The 23,738-nt window shown below is 49.6% G+C and overlaps 2 long non-coding RNA genes across 2 annotated transcripts in view; both read right to left on the bottom strand.

The window, feature by feature from the left end:
• The window catches only part of LOC144771481 (uncharacterized), a 404,623-nt gene that overhangs the window by 272,798 nt on the left and 108,087 nt on the right, over positions 1–23,738 (bottom strand). The window lies entirely within an intron of this gene.
• Positions 6,965–22,404, bottom strand: LOC144771482 (uncharacterized). Its single transcript, XR_013599304.1, has 2 exons — positions 22,232–22,404; positions 6,965–7,367 (listed from the first exon to the last, which is right to left on the bottom strand). It is a non-coding gene; the product is annotated as an uncharacterized LOC144771482 (long non-coding RNA).

The raw sequence follows: 23,738 nt of genomic DNA, 5'->3' as shown, positions 1-23,738 counted from the left end.
CTTCTCCCATCTGTGTCTCAGCGACAGTCACTCTTTCCGACAAGTTCCGAAAGTTCTGTCACAGCAGTGTCACTTCAGAACCCACCTCCCCTATCTTAACTTCTAGGGCCGCTCGGGACTCCTGCATATTGGTCCGGGAAGCCTGGATTGCCTCCATCAGCAGTTCGGTATCAGGCCGCATGCCTGACGTGGCCGGCAGGGGCTCAGCCAACTGTCTCTCCGTGGCAAAATTGTCAATGGGCCCTTGTTTAGGCGGTTTAGATACTGGGTCCTTCTTTCCCATGTTATGGGAGCAAGTGTGCAGGGCAAACGCAGAAACCCCTGCCTCCCAGGCTGTAGTCACGGCCCTGTGCATGGGACGTAGTATCCGCTCCTCTCCCAGAGCAGCGCACGCGGTCCACTGTCGTCTCTGGTCTGCGTTCCAAGGCACCCGGCTGGTCGGTGATAGTTGCCTGTCAAGCCAGTCGGGTCACTAGCCCCTGCCTGCCACCTCCCAGGGGCGATCACCACATCCTCGGGCCCAATCGCCGACTAGGCCGATCTCCGTTCCTTGAGGAGTCAGGGGGTAGAGGTGTTCGCAGACACAACGTTCTTCCAGACGTCTGTGGTCTCCCCCGGAGCTGCTGAGTCCCGATTGTCGATGGTGGGTACAGTTGGGCATTCCCTGCGGCACGTCACACCGTGCCTGCGGTCAGCAGGGGGCGACGCCGCCTCAGCACCGTGCGGGCGTCAGGGAGTGGGTATTCCGCCACAGGGCGTCAGGGACTCCGGGGCACTCAAGGCCCGAGCAGGGGGCACCTCAATATCGGTGCGCAGCTCCGGACGCCATCTTTATAAAGTATGGAGCCCTTCGCGGCCCGGCTGGTAATCTCTCGGCGGGCCCTCGCAAGCCCGCTCTCGGTGTGGCCGTCTCCTCCTGCCTCTCCGCCACGTACCGTGTGTGCCCCCCGGGCGATCGCTCGAGGGTTCGGCCGACTCCCAATCTCTGAGTGGGAAGTCCCGCCGCCCTCCCGCTCAAGGTCCGGCCGCCGCCGCAGATCACCGCTCCAGGGATCGGGGAACCGGGCACAGTCAGTCCTCACAGGCGGAGCCCCCCGCCCCAACACCGCAGCGCGAGGTCGTCGTCGGGGCCCGAGGTCGGGTTTCAGGACCTCCGGCTAAATCTGAGCCCCATGGCCGCCATCTTGTCTCCAGCCGATCGCGGAAAAGCGGCAGCAAGAGATCGGCAAAACAGGTGATTCCGGCGGGCTTAGAGCTCCGCCGTTGCCTCCACTGGTCACCGCTATAGTCCCGGTCTGCACCTGAGATTGTGGTGGAATTGTACGTGTCAGGAATGTCGGATATAGAAGCAGCTCGCCGGGAGCTCAGGAGTCGCACGTCCTAACACGCCATGGTGTTGGCCACACCCCCAGACTTAAGACAGACTTAAGTTAGGATTTTGTCTTAAGTCTGTCTTAAGTTTGCCTTAAGACAAATTTAAGACAAAATCCTAACTTCTGTGAATACCAAAAGTAGTAAGTTTAGGATTTTGTCTTAAGTTAGTTCTGTGAATCGGGCCCTTGATGAGGAAATGGTCCCTTCCTTCATCCCATTTTTGTAGTAAAATGTTATAAGCTGCTTAACATAGGGAATGCTCTCCTGTAGTATCAAGTTCTGTATGCATGTGTTTTGGAGGGAGATAGTTGCTGTTTTGGGGTCCGGAGTATAGTGCTACTCACTGGAAGATGATCTGATGCCTCATCAGCGGTATCAAGCGCTATAAAAATGCAAACCCTTCCCTCTTCTATCCCTCAACTATCCTTTTTCAATCCAAATAACACTCTAATGTCCACCGCTCAAATAAATTTAATATTTCCCTATACTAATTCCTCACGTATCCTTTTCGGGTTCTGGATAGCGTGCTACTCACCGTAAAGCACATCAACGCCTCGTCTGGGGTAGTAACCACTATATAAATGCAATTGCAGTGTTCTGTTTTTTTCAAAGTTTCATAAGAGGTAGTAAGGACTATATACATTCAATGTATCAAGACAGCGTACTGAAAAGCAGTGTGGTGTCTTCATCAGACAGTTATGGACAGATTTATTAACAATCTGCGCAATGAAGTGCAGCAACTTTATTCCATGGGGAAACAGCACAGAGCCCTGTCTACAAAGAAATGGGGCTGCTGCTGCTGCTGCTCTCCTTGCGCTGGTTGTCAAAAAGGCCGCCTAGAGTCACGCCTAGTGTGTGTGCATGATGTCTAGCATAGGTTTTTTACTATGCTATGACATACTTTTGAACTTGTCAACATTACATGTGTGCTGTACTGTGCAGCACACAGGAAACATTTGAGAATTTTGGGGAAATAAAAACATTTTTCCAAGTTAAAACCTGCTGCAACAAGGTTTTATTTTTGACTCAAAGCCTTGTCTACAAATGCTGGTTGAAAGGACTTTACTTCAAAATAATAGGCATTGCACTCATTTGAGTTAGTTTGAGCAACTTTTAAGTAAAAAGGGCCTTATTTAAAAGAAAGTGCTGCAGCGCAGCAACGCAAGCCCTTTGGCTCTGCCACACTGCAGCAATTTCAAAGCACAGGACTGCGTCACATTTGCAACAATATGACGCAACCCTCTCCAGTCCCCTATGCTGGGGCACATTTAACTGCCGTTGGACACACAGTCACCATTGCCCCATGGTGCAAGCATGCCTGTGTCGCAGGGAGATTGCTTCTGTGCAGGAAGGAGAACTTTTCCTGCACAAACAAAAAATTAAAAAAATTAAAAGAGGCGTTTCCACTACCTGTTTGCTGCAGTATGCAGCACCCCGAGAAAGAGGAAAAAAAATGTTACCATTTCTCCTTATTGCGCCTCGCAACGTCGGTGGCGTAGTATTCTGACGCATTTCCAGGTGTACAGATTTTTGTAAATCTGGAAACGCAGCAGAATACATAGATGTTGCGTGGGAAGATTTATTAAACACAAGTGGGGCTGCTCCTAGTGAGGTGATCTACAGGTGCTATATGGTGCGTGATTGGTGGGGGCATCTTACAAAGAGTGAAGAACTGGCCTCACACACCACCTGGTATAATGCTTCAACATAGGCCGTCCTCACCCACTTAAAACTCGGGGGCTGATTTACAAGCCCCTTGCAACACTTTTACGCCGCTGTTGCTTTACTTTTGTGACACAGCAGCGGCGTAAACCATGCGCCACATTGTGACTTATTTACAACGTGACACAAATAGGCAGATGCGTCAAGTTGTAAAGCCCTGTGCCTCATAAAATCTGCGTCAGGTTTCATGTGGGCGTTCTGTCGCAGGGTGGACGTTCCCCTTGCAGGAAAGCCCAGTAAAACTGACGCAGTGAAATCTACAAGATTTCACTGAGTCAGTTATACGACGCTGCTGCGTCAAATCCTTACACCAGCTTGAAGCAGGCGTAAGGAGTGACACACCACATTAAGTATGGGCGGCCCCTGTGCATTGCAGGAGTTGCATCTGATGAAGGGTGAATTGAAGCCCTCTGGGGTGTGGTCACGAGTTACAAACCATAAACCACCCTGCCCTGTGGTTTTGAGCCGTGGGCACATGTCATCGACGCAATACTTCACTGAGGAATAAGGAACAAGCAACAAAGATTACAGTTGGGGTGACATTTTATTGCACAGAACACAGGTATCTCAATAAAACGCATTTCTAGTGAATATTCTTCAAGACAATCTGGCTTCACTCTGCCAGGAGTATAAAATAGAACTTGCTTCTAAAGGGCCAGAGACTCAAGACATGGAGTACATTTTTTTTAATGAAAACATAGAGCCTAGAATCAAGCCTTTCTGATGAGAACTATAGGCCAGCTGGAGTGAGGAGCCATTAAAGTTCACATTTAAATCAGCTAGAGTCTCAGAAAAGACACAGAATATACTCTATGAAAATGTAAAGAACTTGAAACAAGCCTTCCTGAAGAGAATGATTCATGCAAGTCAAACATTTTGAAGAGACCCAGAATGTGAGTGGCCAGGATTATTGAAAAGGCACAATTGAAATTAGTTGGGGTAAGCAGAGCACTCAATAAAGTCTAGTGCCCAGAAGCCCCTCAGCCTATGGAGACTATGCCAGCAGGACCTAATAGCCTAAGTGAACCTAAAATGCAAGGGATTGGGTGTGAATGGAAAGTACAGAGCAAGGACAGACATTTAAAAGACAAAAGTATTATCTGGCTTAGGGTGCCCACCACCTGAGAGAGAGGAATTGACACCCCAAGTCAGACAATCGACTAGCCGGAGAGCCTGCATGCAAGAAGTCGTATTAGCAGAACTCTGGCTTCAGATTTGACGGGCTGAATCTAATATACCTGAAAAATGCAGAACTAACACTGGTCTGACGCCTTTTCTGACGCACTTTCCGCAGGTGGTTTAACCACATGTGTTCTAGGACACCGGAGGACACCCCTAAAGAACATTCTGTTCTCTAAAAGAGGACATTGTGTTTTTCAAAAGCGAACATCTTGTACATTTCCAAAAATATATGTGTTAGAGCGGAACGTACGACAGGTGCTGAGGTGCTGTGACATTTATTTCATGCAAGCTATCTTTCAGAACAACATTTCTGCAAGATTCCAAGATGTGCCAACTTGTAATGGCTGAGTCTGTGTACGTGTGTGTGTGTGGTGTCTTGCAATGGGGCTTGTGAAAGGCTACTGTAACTTTTCAGGTTTGCTCAATTGCCTCACTGTGTTCAGCACATCAGAAATGCACGTTTAAAACTATTTAGGCCCAGTGGATTTTGATAACATAAGGCGGTGGCCTTTGGCCTTTGGCTTGGGCCTACAAACCCGGGATTCAGGGGATCCATGGGATTTCATTTGCTGATTTTATATGGTGAAAATTGGTCATTTTAGTCTATTTTCAGATTTCGTCAAGTAGGGCTCACATCAGACCTTCATCCTACCAAGGTCGATAAAAAGGCCCCTCTATCATCTCCCTCCTCTTGATCATTCAATCATTCATTCAATGATCACTTATTTTCAACTCAGTATCTCTGTGACCCTTCAGCCAGTGGCCGCATCCCGGGCATGTCACTAACATAACACTTATAGTGGTATTTTTGCATACTCTGCATCGTGTTCATTTAAGCAGTTGTTCACAAGGCATAATGCTCATTAGGACACAGCCCATATGTTTAGAAACAAGTATGACACATGCTCTTGTCTGTGACGATAGGCCAGTGTGTGCAAACATAACATACTGTCCTGTCAACTGTCCCCTTGTCCCATCTTTATCAATGGCTATCTATTCAATTTGGTACAATATCTTTGTCTCATTTAAGCAGTATCTTCGGTATTGCACTGTGATCATAATACATTTATGGTCATTATAATGGCAGTAAATAGTGTTCAATACTGCTAGTAGCACTCATTGTCATTTTTATTCATTGTTCTGAAAGTCTTGAGGCATTGTTCCAATCGTTGGTATGTGTGGTTGGTGTGATTAGTTGGAAGAATGTCTTATTTTCTGCTGTACTTAAAGTCTTTTCAAAACTTAAGCTGAAAAATTAAACAGATCTTCAGTGATCATTTCTGTAAACAGAAAAAGTAACCGTTGGTGCCTGTCTTCAGGTAATTTGAGAGGTTTGCAAGCACTTCTATTACCTAGGCACTTTCAAATATGAAAAAAGTAGGGTGATGAAGAAGGGAAAGATATCTCGTTACAACTTGCATATTGAGGCCTTGGGGCATTTGAAGTTCCAGACGTCTTTAGGTGATGTATCGTTGGGGTCTGCTTACACTCTTCCTTTCTCTGCTGTGTAGCACATGCAACCCATCAGGCATCAGGATGATCTTGGGATAACATCCCCTCTTGGTGCTTTTCATGGGGCGGAGTCACTGCTTTCTTTGTAGGAGAACCATGGATCAAGAGAGTCAGTCACTAGCACTGGAAAAGAACGTAGGAGTCCTTGGATGATAGTATCAAGAGGCCTGGCCTGCTCTGGGTAGCAGGGAGCTGCCTCAGTTGAGTTGTGCTGTCCTGGAGGAAGCCTGGCCTGCAGCAAGCAGGGATCTGCCTCTCCTCTACTCCATCTTGTTGTTGCTGGTCTGCTGGAGTGCATATTGTACCTGTGGGGTACCTTAGATGACACTCTTGATGCATGTTGAGCTTGCCCTCCTTTGTCTAGCCAGACTTCTGGTGTCCCTTCTTCAGGAAGGCCTTTCAGAACTTAACAATGTTAGTCGTTGTAGTGCCACTCATGGACAACAGAGCAAGTGGAAGTGCATCAATCCAGTCTGTGTAGCTCCTCGCCTCTTGCACACCCCTTCAATCACGTGTGAGCAAATATGAACGGTGGTCAATTGTCAGAACACAAAAGCATAGGCATTTAAAGGTGTGGAATGAACTCCTTCAGGAGGCATTTTGGCAATAATTTATACATTGCAGTTCTTGGATAGTTGTACCAACACATACTTGCAGTCTCAAATAGGGGGCTATGATGAGTCCCGGCACCAAGGTGAGATGAAGCAGTGCATTTAACCTTAGTACCAGCATTTTAGAAAAACACAGTAACAATCTGATCACATCCTACAAGTCATAGACAATAAAAAAGACTTTAGGGAAATAGTACATCTCATTATCTTCTATCTTCATATCGTGATATCATGTGGAGAAGAAGCAATTTGAACCATTGTGTACATACAACCAGTTACTGAAGGTATTCCCTTTTTTTTTTTTTTTTTTACATCTGCATCAATACATTCTTTACCTCGTGATATATAGTCCTTGGAGGAGGTGTGTGCAGCACATTCTACAATTGAAACTCTTTTTAATAGCAACAGACCTTTCAATAAATGTGCTATTACTGATGCATGCTGTATGTTTGCCAGCTGACGTAAGAAGGGCGCTCCAAATGAAGAAAACAGCCTAAAAATGTAGATTTTCCTAGTTATTATGACGGAAAGTCTTAATTTTATTAAAGACACGGAGGCGAGTATTATGCTTTCTTATCTTGCATTTTATTCAACAGCAGCCAAGATAAGTGTAAAACTACAGTTCCCAGAGGGCCAGGCAACAACTGGGCCATGGGAACGAGAAAAAACGAGATAACAGTAACCAATCAGAAGACACATAATAGATAAGAGCCCACACTGACTGCGCAGCTTCCTCTTTTCGCTGAGAGACAGTCAGATAACAATAGAGAATAAAGGAAATATAGCCATAACCAGAAAGAACGCCAAAGTCCAGGAGCAGAAGTCCTTCATCAGTGGAATCCATAGCCAAAGTCCAAGGAAAGGATCCGAAGAAGTTGGAAGAACCAGAGGAGACATCCAAGCAGGAGATAAACGGAACCGCTGGAGAGTAGATCTTTTATGAAGCAGGTGGCAAGGCCGGATTCGCTGTAGGGAGGGAGAACACATGTTAGTAGTGTAGCGGCGGGATAATACTCGCCTCCGTGTCTTTAATAAGATTAAGACTTTCCGTCATAATAACTAGGAAAATCTACATTTTATGGCAAGACCGGAGGCTCCTATTATGCTTGTTCAAAGCAAATTAACAACATCAGAAGCAACAGAATGAATAGGCTTACAATAAAACATGCGGAAAATACTGTCATTGGACCAATCTGCTGATCTCAGTATGTCCTCTAAACGGGAGCCAGCCCAAAAGGCCTTAGAAGCCATGGCTCCCCGAGCCGAATGTGCTCCGAAAACAGAGACATCAATACCGGCAAGGGACATAACCAAGCGAACCCACCTGGCAAGGGTAGGGGAGGAAACAGGAAGGTGAGGTTTACGAAAGGAAATGAGGAGTTGAGAACAAGAGGGCGTTCTGAGATCAGCGGTCTTTTGTTCATACATTTTCAAACACTGTCCCACACAAAGCTGGGGTTGATCGGGAAAATAGGGATAAAAAACAGAGTCTAAGTTAGTCTTCGTGCGTCTGCGAATCTGGAACAGCACACCTGTAGGGGAAAAATGGCGAGAAGAAACATCCAAGGCTCTAACATCAAACCCTTTTGATAGACACCAAGCAAAGCAACATAGTAAGTTTGGCTGACAACATTTTGAGAGACAAAGCAGAATTAGAGGGCCAATTCAAGAAAAATTTAAGTACAACAGAAACATCCCACAAAAAGGTATACTTAGCCAACGGTGGTTTAGAGCATCGAACGCCCTTGAGGAGGCGACAAATCAGAGGATGAGCCCCAACGGGCTTATCATCAATGTGGGCATGATGAAGGGAGATAGCAGAGCGATAAAGGTTGATAGTCCGATAGGCCTTCCCAGCGCTGGCCTGAGAAGCTAAGAAGTTGATAACAGAACTTAGAGAGGTTGAAAAGGGATCGAGAGACCTTTCCAGACACCAGCTTGCCCAATGAGACCAGGCGGATTTGTAGGCTTTGGAAGTGCCCGGGGCCCAGGCCTGGTTGATAAAGTTAGCAGCCTCTTGTGAAATGAGGATGTTAGAAGGGGGAGGCCGGAAACTTTCCAGGCCGACAGAGTGAGGGAGTGGTCCAGGATCAAGCTGTGACGCTCGCCTAGAGGGTTGAGAAGAAGATCGTCGAAGGATGGCAGAAGTACAGGAAAATCCATCGCCATTTCTAGAAGAACGGGGAACCAGATTTGAGCTTGCCAGAAAGGAACTACCAGTACCAGCGAGGATTCCTGGCGACGAATTTGCGCCAGCACTCTGTTGATCATAAGGAAAGGAGGAAAGGCATAATTGAGTTGACGAGACCAAACTTGGAGGAAAGCATCCGTGGCAAGAGCCAAGGGGTCTGGTCTCCAGCTGTAAAACTGGGGCAATTGGGAATTGAGGCGAGAAGCAAAGAGATCGATAGAAAAGGGACCCCATAAATTTGAAAGAGAAAGGAAGACGGAGGGACAAAGCCTCCAGTCGCTGGAGTCGCGCAGGAACCTCGAGTGCCAGTCTGCTACTGAATTGAGGTTGCCCGGAAGGTACTCCGCTGTCAAGGAGAGATGATGGGCCAGACAATATTCCCACAAACTTTTCGCTAAGTCTGCTAGGGGTTTGGACTTTGTGCCGCCGAGATGATTTATGTAGCGAACCGCAGAAACATTGTCCATGCGTAAGAGTATGGAACAGCGGATCCTGTCTTTGGAAAGACTTTTGATCGCAAAGGAGCCAGCAAGCATCTCTAAACAATTTATGTGCAGTCTGGACTCCTCTCTTGACCATGCTCCTCCAGTCGAGATTGGACCACATCGGGCGCCCCAACCCGATAGACTGGCATCGGATTCTAACACAAGATCTGGGGATGTGGCGAAGATAGTGCGCTCGTTCCACGCATCTAAATGGTCTATCCACCATTGCAATTCTGTGCGGGACTCTTGGTCTAGAGCGATGACGTCTGAGTAAGCCAGACCTTGGCGAAGGTGCCTGATCTTCAAGCGTTGAAGGGCCCGGTAGTGCAGGGGGCCCGGAAATATTGCCTGAATAGAAGAAGAAAGAAGACCGACAATCCTGGCCAGAGATCTGAGGGAGATGACAGAAAGATGTAGCACCGAGGCGATTTCCGCTTTGATTTTGGAAATCTTGGAAAGGGGAAGGCGTAACGACGCCGCCACCGAATCCACTAGGAAGCCCAGAAATTCCATGTTCTGAGAAGGGACCAGAGAAGATTTCTCGAGGTTTACCAGAAAACCTAAGTCCAGAAGAAGACACTGAGTGGTCTGAAGATCTGTGAGGAGACCCTGTTGGTCTGAATTCAGGAGTAGAATATCGTCTAAGTAGATTATGAGACGGATACCAAGAGAGCGAAGAAAGGCGACCACTGGCTTCAGCAGTTTCGTGAAGCACCATGGTGCCGAGGAGAGACCAAAAGGGAGAGATGTGAAACAGTAGGTCATACCTGACCACTGGAATTGGAGAAACTTCCAGTGAGACTGGTGGATAGGAACTGTGAGATAGGCGTCTTGGAGATCCAAGCGAACCATCCAATCGTGTGGCCGAAGGGTGTCCCTCAGATGAAGGATCGTCTCCATTTTGAAATGACGATACACCACAAAGTGGTTGAACCATTTCAGGTTTATGACAGTGCGTAACTTCTTGTTCTTCTTTTGAACTAGAAAAATGGAGCTTAAAAAGCCTGTAGAGTCGTAAGGAAAAATTTGAATGGCTTGTTTTTGTAAGAGAGATTCTATCTCGTTTGAAATGAGATTTGCCATGTGCAGAGAGAACACGGGAGGAGGAGGGGAAAAGGTCTGGACAGGAGGAGAGTAAAACTCTATAAGATAGCCTTGAACCGTGGTGAGGACCCACGGGTCTGCACTTATGGAATGCCATTTTGGTAGAAACAGTTTCAATCGACCCCCTACAGGAGGGAAAGAAGACAGGCTTACCTGGTTGATTGGAGTTGGAGTTGCGATAACCTTGAAGCCCTCGGCCGCGGAAACCACGGCCTCGCTGTGGGTAAAATCGCGGCTTGTATTCTTGGGTGTTGTCGTAAGAACTCTTGGAGCCTTGATTGTAGGGACGGCCGGAAGAGCGACCCCTGCCTTGTCCGGCCCGGCCAAAAACCCGAGGGGCGAAAGTCTTTTTGATAGATTGCTGAGCCTTGTCAAGAGAAGCGAAGGTAGAGACAAATCGGCTGATGTCGCGCACCAAATTCTCCCCAAAGAGAAGACCATTCGCCTTTGAGCCGGGGTCCATAGGAGCAAGGTTGGCCAGCTTGGGATCCAATTTGATCAAAAGGCCCTTACGTCTTTCGTGGGTAATGGCAGCATTGGCATTGCCCAGAAGGCAAAAGGCACGTTGGACCCACATGGAAATGTCCTCGGCTGAAAGATCAGAACCTTCAAGACGGGCAGACTCTGCCATGTCGAAGATACGGGCTAAGGGACCCACAATGTCCAATAACTTGTCTTTACACGTGGACCATGCCTTGTCAACCCCACGACGAGGGTCCTTGCCAAATTTAGAAAAGAATGTAAGGAGAGGTTGGTCGATGGAAGGGACGAGGGTGATTTTATCAGGGAGGGCGGGTTTAGGACACTCAGACTTCAACCTGGAACGCACAGTCGCCTCAAGAGGGAGACGAAGGCGGGCGGAAATGTATTCACCAACATGGTGAGAGGGTAGCCATTCAGTCGAGTTTGGATGACGAATGGAGGACGGGTCAAACATAGGGAGACCCTCCGAGTCAAACACTGGTTCAAAGTTAAAGGAATCACTTTTGGGAAGTTTGGGGGGAGGGGGGTCAGTGACGTCAAAGATATCAAATAGATCGTCAGCATCAGGCATATCATCATCTGTGTCCAAGATGGTGGAAATCATTAATTTTTTCGTAGGAGACTCTGTGTGCTTGGATTTTTGCTTCTTTTTGCCCTCGGAACCGACAAACCCCTCCTTAGCAGGAGGCCTGGGAGGCACTGCGTCCTCGTCCATAAGCGAGTGAGACTCGCTAACCATAGCTGACTTTTTAGATTTTTGCACAAAAGCAGAGTGTTCCACCTTGCGTTTTCTGCTATCCCCCGCAGAATGGGCCAAAACCTTGGACAACATGCTGACCATGGAATTCTCCATATTTTTTGACAGTCTTTTCATAGACACTTCCATTGCCTGTTCAACAGAATTATTGATAAATCTGTGTAGGTCCTGCTTGAGAGACCCATTATCCATAGAAGAGGAATTTTCCTCAGAAGAGCTTTCATTTTCCATTGCAGCCAGAGCAGGGTAGGGAAGGGTTAATGTGAATGTGAAAAATACAGGGGGTGTGAACAGGGGAATGAGCAGGGGCGGGCCGACTCTGAAGCAGCAAGGAGACCGGGCTGAAGGCAGGCAGGCAGCCGGCTCCGAGAATATGAGTGAAAGTGGCCGGGAAACGGAAAGCGGAGCAAACGTTGTGAGAGGGAAGTCGGAAAACAGGCTCCGGCGCCGGTGAGGCAGGCGAGCTCCAAAGCGGTAAGAACGTTTGCGAACAAGCGCGAAGACCGCGGAGCGGGTGAGACCACTGCAGGGGCGGGGAAGGGGGAGGGAAACAAGCGTGAAGCTAGCGGAACAACTGAAATGTAAGGAAGCGCACAAAGCGCCAGTCAAAGCAGCGCAATAGCGCGTGAATACCGGAGCATAAACCAGCAAGTAATATTAAGCATTGACCATAAACATGCATAAATATACATCAAACATAGCGAGCATAGGGGGCGTGGCTACGCGGGCGACGATGGTGGACGCAGCTTGTTAGAGCTCCCACCGGCCCGTTCTTTATCCGACTACTAATCCTGGCTTCCAGACCCGTTTCGATCCCCAAACAGCTGGCGAGCAGTACAGAGGGCAGGAGGTATCACCCGGTGTGCCCTTCGGTGCTCCCGGATCGCTGACGGAGCTGAAAACCGCGGCGGCAGTCTGCGGCCTAGTCCCCGGGAAAAGCCGGGACCTCGAGTTTGGCGCTCCCCGGCCGGGGGGTCGACGCGCCAACCTGCTTATGTCCGTCCCCCGGGGACTGGCGGAACCCTTCTTCCGGGCGGAGTGAGGAGCTGCTGGAGGGACCCTCTGGCTATGGTGGGTGCCTGCTCTGGCATTTGGAGGAGGCTGGAGTGAGACGGGGCCTACGTTGGGGCCGCAAGACCGGGACCTCGATTTTCGGGGCCTCCGACATCGACAGCAGTGGAGTGGCTGGGGAGATCCGACCGAGCCGGCGGACCACACGGCTGACGGACTGACCCTGAACGGCGGCGGCTCCAGGGTGCAGCGGCTGGGTGCTGATCAGCCTCGCTGCGATTTTGGGACACACCTGGAGAACCTGGGGAGAGTGGAGGCCTGCATCCTTGCCGGTAAGCCGGGGCCTGGGTTTTCGCGCTCTCCCGGGGCCGGCTGCAGACAAAACCGACGCAGACCACAGGAGGGGTCTGGGTGCCCCCGTGCCGGTGGAAGTGGCGGCAGGTTGTGGGGGGCGCCGCTGAACTGCCTTCTGGGGTGACCCATTGGCCCTATCACGATTGGGCGTGCAGACCCTGCCAGGGACAGCCGGTGGGCCACGTTGAACCTCCCCCCCCCTTGGATTGTCATTGGCGAGGCTGGTGGTGTGGCAGTCAGGAAGCCCAGGGACCTGCAAGACCTGTGAATCCGGGGTGGTCCGCTGTGTGCCCTGCGGAGCAATCGGAAGCGGGGGAGAGGGGGGCACGGCCTGGTGATTAATTTCCATAGACCCCTGGCTGGGGGCCGTTTCCTCTTCAGGGGCTGCGGGACCACGGACGGACCCACTCTTCGGTGGAAGGAACCCTCCCCCCTCTGTGGAGCCTCCTGATACAGAACCCTACAGCTTCACGCGGCTATGACTAGGGGAGGTGGCGGCCCGCCCAAGCAAGGGCCCATAGACAAGTTTACCGGACCCAGCGGAGGGTCTGGAGCTCCCAGTGGGGGTGGAGGAGCTGGACCGGACAACGCGGCACTCATGGCGGCGATCACCCAGTCCAGAGATATGCTGGACGCGAAGATTGGGGCAGTGGGTGCGGACGTGACCCTGCTGCGACAAGACCTACGGAACGCCGTGGAACGGATTACCGAAACGGAGTCGAGGATCTCGGTGGTCGAGGATGATGTGGGTACTTTGAAACGCAAAATGACCGCGATGGAACACGTTCAGAAGGCCCTTGCGACCCGAGTGGAAGATGCTGAAGGTCGCGCACGTAGGAACAACCTACGCTTTGTTGGCTTTCCGGAACGATGCGAAAAGGACAATATGGAGCAGTTTCTGACCGGATGGCTGGAAAGCTGGCTCCCCACGGGGGCACTTTCCACCTGCTTTGTGATTGAACGTGCACATCGCGCATTAACACAGCGACCGCCGGAAGGTGAGCGACCCCGAGCTGTAATCGCCAGACTGTTGAACTATCATGATCGGGATGTGATTCTACGCAAGGCGAGGGCCAGAGACTCCATTGTGTACGAGAACCGGAAGATCATGATCTTCCCTGACTATACCAGGTTAGTGCAGCAGCAGCGTCGTTCCTTCTTGGATGCTAAGGCCAAACTACGTGGATTGAAGATCCAATATTCCCTGCTGTACCCGGCCCGCCTGCGGGTTGTGTATCAGTCCCGAACCCATTTCTTCGACTCTCCTGAAGAAGTTTACAGGTGGACTGACGAATCTGTGCAGATCAGACCCCATGCCCAGCCGGGTCTAAATCCTGATGCCCCTGGAGGTTCGTCGCAGGAGCGGAGGGGCCAGCCGGCCCGAACGGACAGACCGCGGAGGTCCAGGTCGAGGAAGAGATCCGTCTCAGCCAGCGTGACTCGTGCCAGTGAGACTATGGCGTCCGACCACTCCGAGGACAATTCGTGAGCCCATGGGCGACACTGCGCTGCTGCGGTGCACTTGAGCTGCTGGAGGGTCCGTGGCCGGGCCTCGTCCCTAGAAGTGTGGGCGATGTTCATAGTGCTTGTTCTTGGGGATGGTTTACTTGTAATGGTGGTGGCGGATAGGGGTCTGGGGGTGCCTAGATAGGGCCTCCGACTACCACGCAAAGTGGGTGTTGGTTAGGGGAAGGGTGGGAATTGCAGTTCTTAAGGGGTGGTGGGATCCATTGGTATGGTTGGTCTTGGGCCCTCTGTTTTGGGCCCGGGGCGGCCCATGCCGCGACAGGTACTTCAATGTTCTCTGAGGTATTGGGGTGGGGGGTGTTGGAGACAGGGGTTGGGGGTAGGACATGTAGGAACAGAGATGACTGAAGCTGTAGGGTGTGCTAGAGTAGTTCCTGTTGTTGTTGGGAGGGTCTGGGATGGGTGGGGAGGGGAAATGCACGTGCTGTTTGTTAAAGACCTGGAAGAAATACACGGTGTGTGGAGATGGCACGGGGGGCCGACATGTTGGACCTCGATTGACTATGGCTGACTTACCTCACAGACTCTCCCGGGAGTCCCTACGAATAATCACTTGGAATGTCAGGGGGATGCTGGATGTAATTAAAAGGGGGGCAGTCTTGCGTTGGGGGAAGAGAGAGGCCGCTGATGTACTCCTGCTCCAAGAAACTCACATGATGGGCTCTAAGGTACTTAGCTTGCAGAGGTTTGGATATCATCAGGTATTTCATGCCGGGTTCGTCAGGGGCTCTAGGGGTGTTGCTATACTGGTACATCGCAGAGTTGCATACGTCCATGAGAAGCAGTGGGCTGACCCTCAAGGCCACTTTATATTCGTCAAGGGCATGGTGGGCAAGGAACCGGTTGTATTTGGAAGTGTGTATGCCCCCCCCCCTCTGCAGTGGGCCCTGTCCGAGAAGCTGTTTACGGTGTGGGATGATATCCCGGAGTCCTTGGCGGTGATTGGAGGAGATTGGAATGAGGTGATGGATGTGAGTGTGGACCATCAGAGGCGGCGGGGAGTGCTTGCTGGCCCTGCTCCAAGTTCCCCTACCCGGTTGCAGGCCATGGTTGAGGGATTAGGATGGGTAGATGTGTGGCGACATCTGCATCCGACAGCGCGCGAATACACGTATGTCTCTGCAGTGCATGGCTCGTTCTCGAGACTGGATTATGTGTTTGTGCCTGCCGTCTGTCTGAGTAGGGTGCGCAGCGCTGCGATGCTTCCGAGGGGGCTCTCGGACCACTCCCCAGTTTCAGTCACGATAGACCTGCTTACAAAGAGGCAACCTTTCCGATGGAGGATGTCCTCGTGGCATCTCCAGCAGCCCTCTTATGTCCAACACCTGCGGGAAGCTGTTGCAAACTACTGGCGGGAAAACCTAGTAGATAATATGGACGTTGTAGTAGTATGGGAGGCCATGAAACCTACTATAAGGGGGGTGGATATTGCATGGTGTGCTGAAGCCCGCCGTAAACGTCAGGAGTCGACCACTACGGCTGCTAAACTCGTGGAGGAACTAGAACAGCAGAGTCGGGGAGGAGGAGATGAGGTAGCGGTACGGCTGCTTCTCCAGGCGCAGCAGTCCTATGCCTCTCTCTTGATGGACGAGGCTAAACAGGCGTGGCTGGCCACGCGGAGCAGGATATACCAGTGGGGAGACAAGTCCAGTACCATGCTCCATAGGTTGTGTCAGCAGCGTCTCCAGCCGATCACGCTGCCGGGCCTCACTGCTGAGGACAGAGTGACGATTACAGAGCCGGCCGAGCTTGCGGCGAGTTTCGCCGACTATTTTAGGTCACAGTATGCCCCACGAGACAGTCTCCGCGCTGAGGATGTGGCTAAATTTATGGACGACTTGCCGCCTCGGGCGGTGTCTGATGAGGCCAGGCAGGAACTAGATGCTCCACTTACGGCCGAGGAACTTGGGGAGGCACTGGGCCAACTTAATGTTGGTAAAGCACCGGGTCCGAATGGCTACCCTTGTGAATTTTTTAAGAAATTCCAGCTTCTCCTTGGGTCCCATTACCGTTCTACTCTGGAAGCTGCACGGGAGCGGGGCAGATTGCCACCTGACTGGTGCCACGCCGAAATCGTGGTTTTTTAAAAACCTGGCAAACCCCCTGACAGACACGACTCTTATCGCCCCATCTCGTTACTGAATATAGAAGCCAAGATTCTAGCAAAAGCACTAGCGAATCGATTACTCCCCTATATGGCGGACTTAGTCCATCCGGACCAAGCAGGCTTTATGCCCCATCGGGCGACGCGGCACAACATCCGGCGAGCGCAAGCAGCGGTGGACGCGATGGGAGTCCTGGGAGAGGAGGCGGCTTTGTTATTAGCGGACATTCATAAGGCGTTTGATTCCGTCAGCTGGACGTACCTTTTCGCGCTCCTGTCTCGCCTCAACCTGGGCCCGGTGCTCCTGTCGTACATCTCGTTGCTTTATACAGACGTCACGGCGTCCGTTCGGGTCGCTGGGGCCACGTCGGGGGTATTCTCCATTGGACGGGGGACCCGTCAGGGGTGCCCGTTGTCCCCGTACTTGTTTGCTCTAGCTATGGAGCCTCTAGCATCTTGGGTACGCATAGACGCGCAGCTCCGGGGTTTTGTTTGGTCTGAAACCCTTTTTGATAGGATTGCCTTGTATGCGGACGACGTCCTCTTCTTTCTTACTGACTTGGATCGCTCAGGGCCCCGAGTGTTAGAAATTATGCGAGTTTTTGGAGAAGTCTCGGGTCTTTGCTTGAGTTTAGGCAAATCTACCCTCTGGGTGCTAGGAGGCGAGGCGAAGGTGGGCCTCTGGGCGTCAGACTTACGGCAGGTGACCGACGGTTTGAAGTATTTGGGGGTGTTCCTTTCAGAATCCACCCGTGTGACGTGGGAGCGTAATATCTTACCTGTGTGGGATAAGGTTCAAGAAGATGTTAAAACTTGGTCTCGGATGCCTTTAACCATTTTTGGTAAATCGGCGATATTCAAGATGGTGGCTCTTCCCCGTCTATTGTACCAATTACAGAACTACCCTCATCCCATCCCTCCCCAGTGGTTTCGACAAGTTAATTCTACCCTGAGTCGCTTTCTGTGGGCTGGGGGCGCGGCCAGAGTGGCCCTGAAGACGTGCTTCCTCTCCACGTATTGTGGAGGTTTGGCCACCCCAGATCTGTTGTCATATTATCAGGCCTCACAGCTGCTCATACTCAACGAGTGGTGGTATGGCGACAGAGGAGACCCGGCATATGCCCTGGAACGCTCATTGATGGGCGACCATACGTTGCACACGGTGCTCTACTCGGCCCGGCTGCGGCGGGCACTGCCATGCGTTACGAGAGTAGTCTTTGCTGTGTGGCGGCAGGCGTTACGTCGTATGGGTTGGTGGGGTAGGCTAACTGCTGAGACGCCGTTGTGGCATAATGGTCAACTCCCCGGCCTGATGACACTCTCGGGATTTGATGGCTGGGATGCAGTTGGGATATCAACGTTGGGACAGGTCATGTCCGGGACTACTCTTAAGTCCTTCCAGGACCTTAGCGCTGAGTTCAGTATGCCCCAGACCCAGTTCTTTCGCTACTTGCAATTCTGGCATGCACTCACGCCCAGTGTCGCGAACCTCGACTCGCTCCCTGAGTTTAGCCCCATTGAAGCCAAGGTGTTCATGGGGGACCTTGGTGATAAGAAGATCTCTCGCATTTATCAGACGATAGTGACCCACTGCTCTTCTACCTTGCTACCTTTGAAAGCAGCTTGGGAGGCTGACATAGGTCCCCTAGATGACGATGACTGGAGGGAGGCCCTGGCGTCCCCACGCGGAACCGCAATAGCGATGCGGCTTCACCTAATCCAATTCAAGTACCTTCATAGGTCTTATTATACACGAGAGAGGCTCTGGAAGGCTGGTCTGATTGGATCGTCGGAGTGTCTGCGGTGTGGCGCGGCTGTGGGTACACTGCTGCATACAGTGTGGTCATGCCCTAGACTGATTGGATTCTGGAGGGGCGTATGGAATTGCTTGTCTGAGGTCTTGGGATGGGACCTCCCGCGCACTCACCGGTTGGGCTTACTCCACATACTCGAGGGTGTAGGTGGGAACATCTACAAGCGCCACCTATTGCTACTGGGCCTAATAGTGGCCAAGCGAGATCTAGCCAGAGCGTGGAAGGGTGTCCGGGCCCCCCCCCCTGTGTGCATGGAAGGCCGGTCTGGATTTTTATATGGGACTGGAACAACCTGTGTTTGAGGCGAGAGGCTGCCCTCATAAGCACTTTAAGATCTGGAAGAGATGGGCGGAGTACAGGGGGCTGCTTCTTGATCCCCCGGTGGTACATGAAGAAGAGTTCTAGACAGAGGTACCTGAGTGCCTCCTTACTGTGTCATGCCTTACGACCGATGATAATATGTGTCTACTGCACGTGCATAGGGTTAGGGTGGGATAAGGGGAGTGTAGTGGGGGAGTTGGGCATTGGGAGTTGTTGGGGGGGACAGGGGTAGGGGAGGGGGATCCTTACTTTGATTTCTTCTCCTTTTCCTTGGTATTGTTATAATGAGTGTATACTATGCTGCAATGTTTGGTGGCGCTCTCCTGATTGTGGAGAACCACGCCTTTTGCTCTGCTTAAACTCAATTGAATAATAAAAATTTCGTTGTGAAAAAAAACATAGCGAGCATAGATAAGAGAACACTTATCTGACTGCGAGCAGCAAGAAAAGAGGAAGCTGCGCAGTCAGTGTGGGCTCTTATCTATTATGTGTCTTCTGATTGTTTACTGTTATCTCGTTTTTTCTCGTTCCCATGGCCCAGTTGTTGCCTGGCCCTCTGGGAACTGTAGTTTTACACTTATCTTGGCTGCTGTTGAATAAAATGCAAGATAAGAAAGCATAATAGGAGCCTCCGGTCTTGCCATAAAATTATATTGGCATCCCTGTGTTACATTGTATTCTTTTTGTTCACTAATGCAAAGGCTTTATTATTAGGGTGAGCGCTCTAGGTAAATCTTTGAAGCCCAGACTGCAATTTTGATACTTGTTAGGGTATAAAAATGTGTACACTTATTTTCAATATTTAGCAATGTGACGCTATGCATATTGCTCACAGGATGTTCCCCAATTAGATGCAAATATTTGCAGAAGCTTCAAACGCAAGACCGATAATTCTTTTCTTTCAAAATAAAAATGTTCACAAAACAGAATGCAAAATCATTTCACCACACTACTGGAATAAGGTGGTATGTACCATTCTTTGCAATACAAAAATAAACAAGCATTGGTAAAATTCAGTAGGTCTCAAAATTATTTGTTAGCCTCTTGGCTTTGTCAATGCACACCCAGTATTGTAGTCCCTGGCTTATGTACTGCTTAAAAGCATTTTAGTACACTCACCTTCCAGTATAGGTACACAATATTTCCTGCAACTTTGAAGAACCTAGACTATTACTATACTAGTAAGTACTATTAGGGTGTAATAGGGTGTAATAGGGTGTAATAGCAACCAGAAAACATAAAAAAAAACGTTGCTGTGTGATGTGGTCAATTAATGCCTGCAAAATACTTCCTCCCCCTACAGCCAGTGGGGGTATCCAGGGCATGTTATTAACATAACATTTAAATGTACCTTGGGCCTGCTCATTTTTCTTTGCTCTTTCCTCGTCTGACCTAAGGAGTATTTTGACATATTCAGCATCTCGGTCGTTAAGTAGACGCTCATACTGGGCCGCTGTACCAATACATTGGTAGCGGTATTGTGAATTAATTCAGGTAACCGTGAGAGAACTGAATAGTGCAATGAAGGATATGTGGGGGGGGGGTGCTTGACATTACGGAAATAAGGAGAGGTGTAGCATGACCGGTGTGGGGGGTAGAAAAAGGGAGTCAAGTGCCAGGATGGAATACAGTTCTCACCCCTCCTCTTTTGGCAATCAGTTTGCAGGCGCAAAATGAGATGCAAAAGAATTTACTGGAAGTGGGCGAAGGGCAAGGCACGTGTAGTCAGTTTGTAGATAAGAGGGCGACACTACCTAGCAAGAGTGTACTACGGGGAGTGTCAGTGAGGATGCACCCCAGGCCTCGAGAGGGCTTGGTGAGAAGGGCGGGGCAAGGAGGAGGCACTGGGGCCGATATCACGAGCACAGCTGCAGAGCCTTATGACAGAAGCAGTGCACAAAAGCAGCAACGGTTTCGTGAGCACAAGCAGTGTTATTGATGACCTGGAAGCATCAGACATAACCATGAAGCACACACATAAACAGACAGAAAGCAAACACAATGGAAAAGGTATTTTTAGATGGAGGCAAAAAAAAATGCTAATTTAAACGAACAAAAACATGATGCAGTCAGTAAATGTCGTAGGTGAAAAATGTAGCAGTGAAAATGTGTGCATGTGTCAGCATGTGAAAGCAGGAAATGGAGCCCTGGGTGAGAAAGGGAAGTATGACGTGTGCTGCTGCACAGCACAGAGGAGAGGGGGCGTCTGGGGGACGAGCTGGAGAGAGTGAGAACTGTTAGAGATGTACGGAAAAGTAGTGAAGGAGAGAGAAAGAGGGGTGTGTTGTTCAGCAGATGTGAAGGAGAGAGAGAGAGAGAGAGAGAGAGAGAGAGGCTGTGGAAGACCGGTCTTTAATATCGTATTGGGTGAAGTGCCATGCGGCACCGTGAACCACCGTGGTAGGAAACTGTTGACACAGAGCACAGAGCACTTCCTCTTTTTGTGCACGCAAATTGCAAGCTGACAAAGGCAGTAAGTCCTGCCTTGCCGTCCATCCGACAATGGAAAGTGTCAGAGATACAACCATGCCTAGTCCGTGAACTAGAAGACCCAATCCTTGCAGAAACAAATCAGGAGAAGAAGGAAGAAGAGAAATGAATTTGGGAGAGGCCAGGTGCCTAAAGGACATAGTTTAATTTTGAAAGCATGAGAAATAAAAAACCCTTAAATGATGTCTATATATAGGACAGCATAATGAAGACGAAATGACATTGTTATGAAATGAAAAAAATGGAAACAAAACCGGAGTGTAAGGCAGTTATTATACAAGGAAACTGGCATAGGAAATTTTAGACTGAAGAGTAAAATACAATACTAATACAAATATTTGGTACAGGTGAATAAATATATACTTCCCAAGACTCGAACTTGGGGTTAAAAAGTACCTCTCAGGACCCACCCTGAGGCTTACCAAAAAATACCACTCAGGACCTCAAACCTGAGGCACCCAACAAAGCCACAAACCCTGTACCAAAACCACTGCCCACGTAACATATGTAAAAAGAAACCGACACGCTGTATCTGACAGGAAGGCAAAAAACTGTGACCACACAAGAAAATAGAAAGATACAATACAATACAATGTGCAAAGTAGTAATGTGTTATCAACCTAGAATATGGCAAAGAACAAAATGCAATCGTACGTCAAACCATAATGCGAAAATGGAGAACTAGGGGAGACTCTAACTCCGACCCCGGACACAGAGGCTCCGGGGGACACCCTGCACATAGACTCGAACTGGAGAGGGATCATAAACCTGCCCACAGACTTGAACTGTAGAAGGGGAGACTCTAACTCCGCCCCCGGACACAGAGGCTCCGGGGGACACCCTGCGCACAGACTTTAACTGTCGAGGGATCAAAAACCTAGAACCACTGACGCTATAACCATCCCCTCCGGACCGGAACCGGCAGGGCAAACAAGAGTGCAAAACAGGAAAACCTCGAAGGCACAACTGTTATGAACCAATAAGCAGCAGAAAAGCCGATACTGGCCTCTGACAAGAAAGTGACAAATCGTGACCACACAAAGGGACAGACATTTTGGGTTCAAATCATGACCAGAGATAGCGCCGCAGGGACAGGTGACAGCCAGAGACAGTCCACAAAAGAGTCAGTCGCACCCCCAGGCAGCAGAGACCCAGGAAATCCAAGGAAGTACAAAACCCCTGGTCTTACCCGTGGTCTCTGCCCCAAAGGAGCGGCGGCGGTGCTCTCAGGAACCTGTCTGTGGTGTGCGCCAAACCCACTGCAGACGTATGTGGTATGAAGGACGTTGGGCGCCAGCTGATGAAGGGTGAATTGAAGCCCTCTGGGGTGTGGTCACGAGTTACAAACCATAAACCACCCTGCCCTGTGGTTTTGAGCCGTGGGCACATGTCATCGATGCAATACTTCACTGAGGAATAAGGAACAAGCAACAAAGATTACAGTTGGGGTGACATTTTATTGCACAAAACACAGGTATCTCAATAAAACGCATTTCTAGTGAATATTCTTCAAGACAATCTGGCTTCACTCTGCCAGGAGTATAAAATAGAACTTGCTTCTAAAGTGCCAGAGACTCAAGACATGGAGTACATTTTTTTAATGAAAACATAGTGCCTAGAATCAAGCCTTTCTGATGAGAACTATAGGCCAGCTGGAGTGAGGAGCCATTAAAGTTCACATTTAAATCAGCTAGAGTCTCAGAAAAGACACAGAATATACTCTATGAAAATGTAAAGAACTTGAAACAAGCCTTCCTGAAGAGAATGATTCATGCAAGTCAAACATTTTGAAGGGACCCAGAATGTGAGTGGCCAGGATTATTGAAAAGGCACAATTGAAATTAGTTGGGGTAAGCAGAACACTCAATAAAGTCTAGTGCCCAGAAGCCCCTCAGCCTATGGAGACTATCCCAGCAGGACCTAATAGCCTAAGTGAACCTAAAATGCAAGGGATTGGGTGTGAATGGAAAGTACAGAGCAAGGACAGACATTTAAAAGACAAAAGTATTATCTGGCTTAGGGTGCCCACCACCTGAGAGAGAGGAATTGACACCCCAAGTCAGACAATCGACTAGCCGGAGAGCCTGCATGCAAGAAGTCGCATTAGCAGAACTCTGGCTTCAGATTTGACGGGCTGAATCTAATATACCTGAAAAATGCAGAACTAACACTGGTCTGACGCCTTTTCTGACGCACTTTCCGCAGGTGGTTTAACCACATGTGTTCTAGGACACCGGAGGACACCCCTAAAGAACATTCTGTTCTCTAAAAGAGGACATTGTGTTTTTCAAAAGCGAACATCTTGTACATTTCCAAAAATATATGTGTTAGAGCGGAACGTACGACAGGTGCTGAGGTGCTGTGACATTTATTTCATGCAAGCTATCTTTCAGAACAACATTTCTGCAAGATTCCAAGATGTGCCAACTTGTAATGGCTGAGTCTGTGTACGTGTGTGTGTGTGGTGTCTTGCAATGGGGCTTGTGAAAGGCTACTGTAACTTTTCAGGTTTGCTCAATTGCCTCACTGTGTTCAGCACATCAGAAATGCACATTTAAAACTATTTAGGCCCAGTGGATTTTGATAACATAAGGCGGTGGCCTTTGGCCTTTGGCTTGGGTCTACAAACCCGGGATCCATGGGATTTCATTTGCTGATTTTATATGGTGAAAATTGGTCATTTTAGTCTATTTTCA

This window comes from Lissotriton helveticus, chromosome 8, assembly GCF_964261635.1.
Source record: "Lissotriton helveticus chromosome 8, aLisHel1.1, whole genome shotgun sequence".
NCBI classification, from domain to species: Eukaryota; Metazoa; Chordata; class Amphibia; order Caudata; family Salamandridae; genus Lissotriton; species Lissotriton helveticus.
Note: the sequence above shows the minus strand (reverse complement) of the source record. Positions and strands in the feature narration are given on the sequence as shown.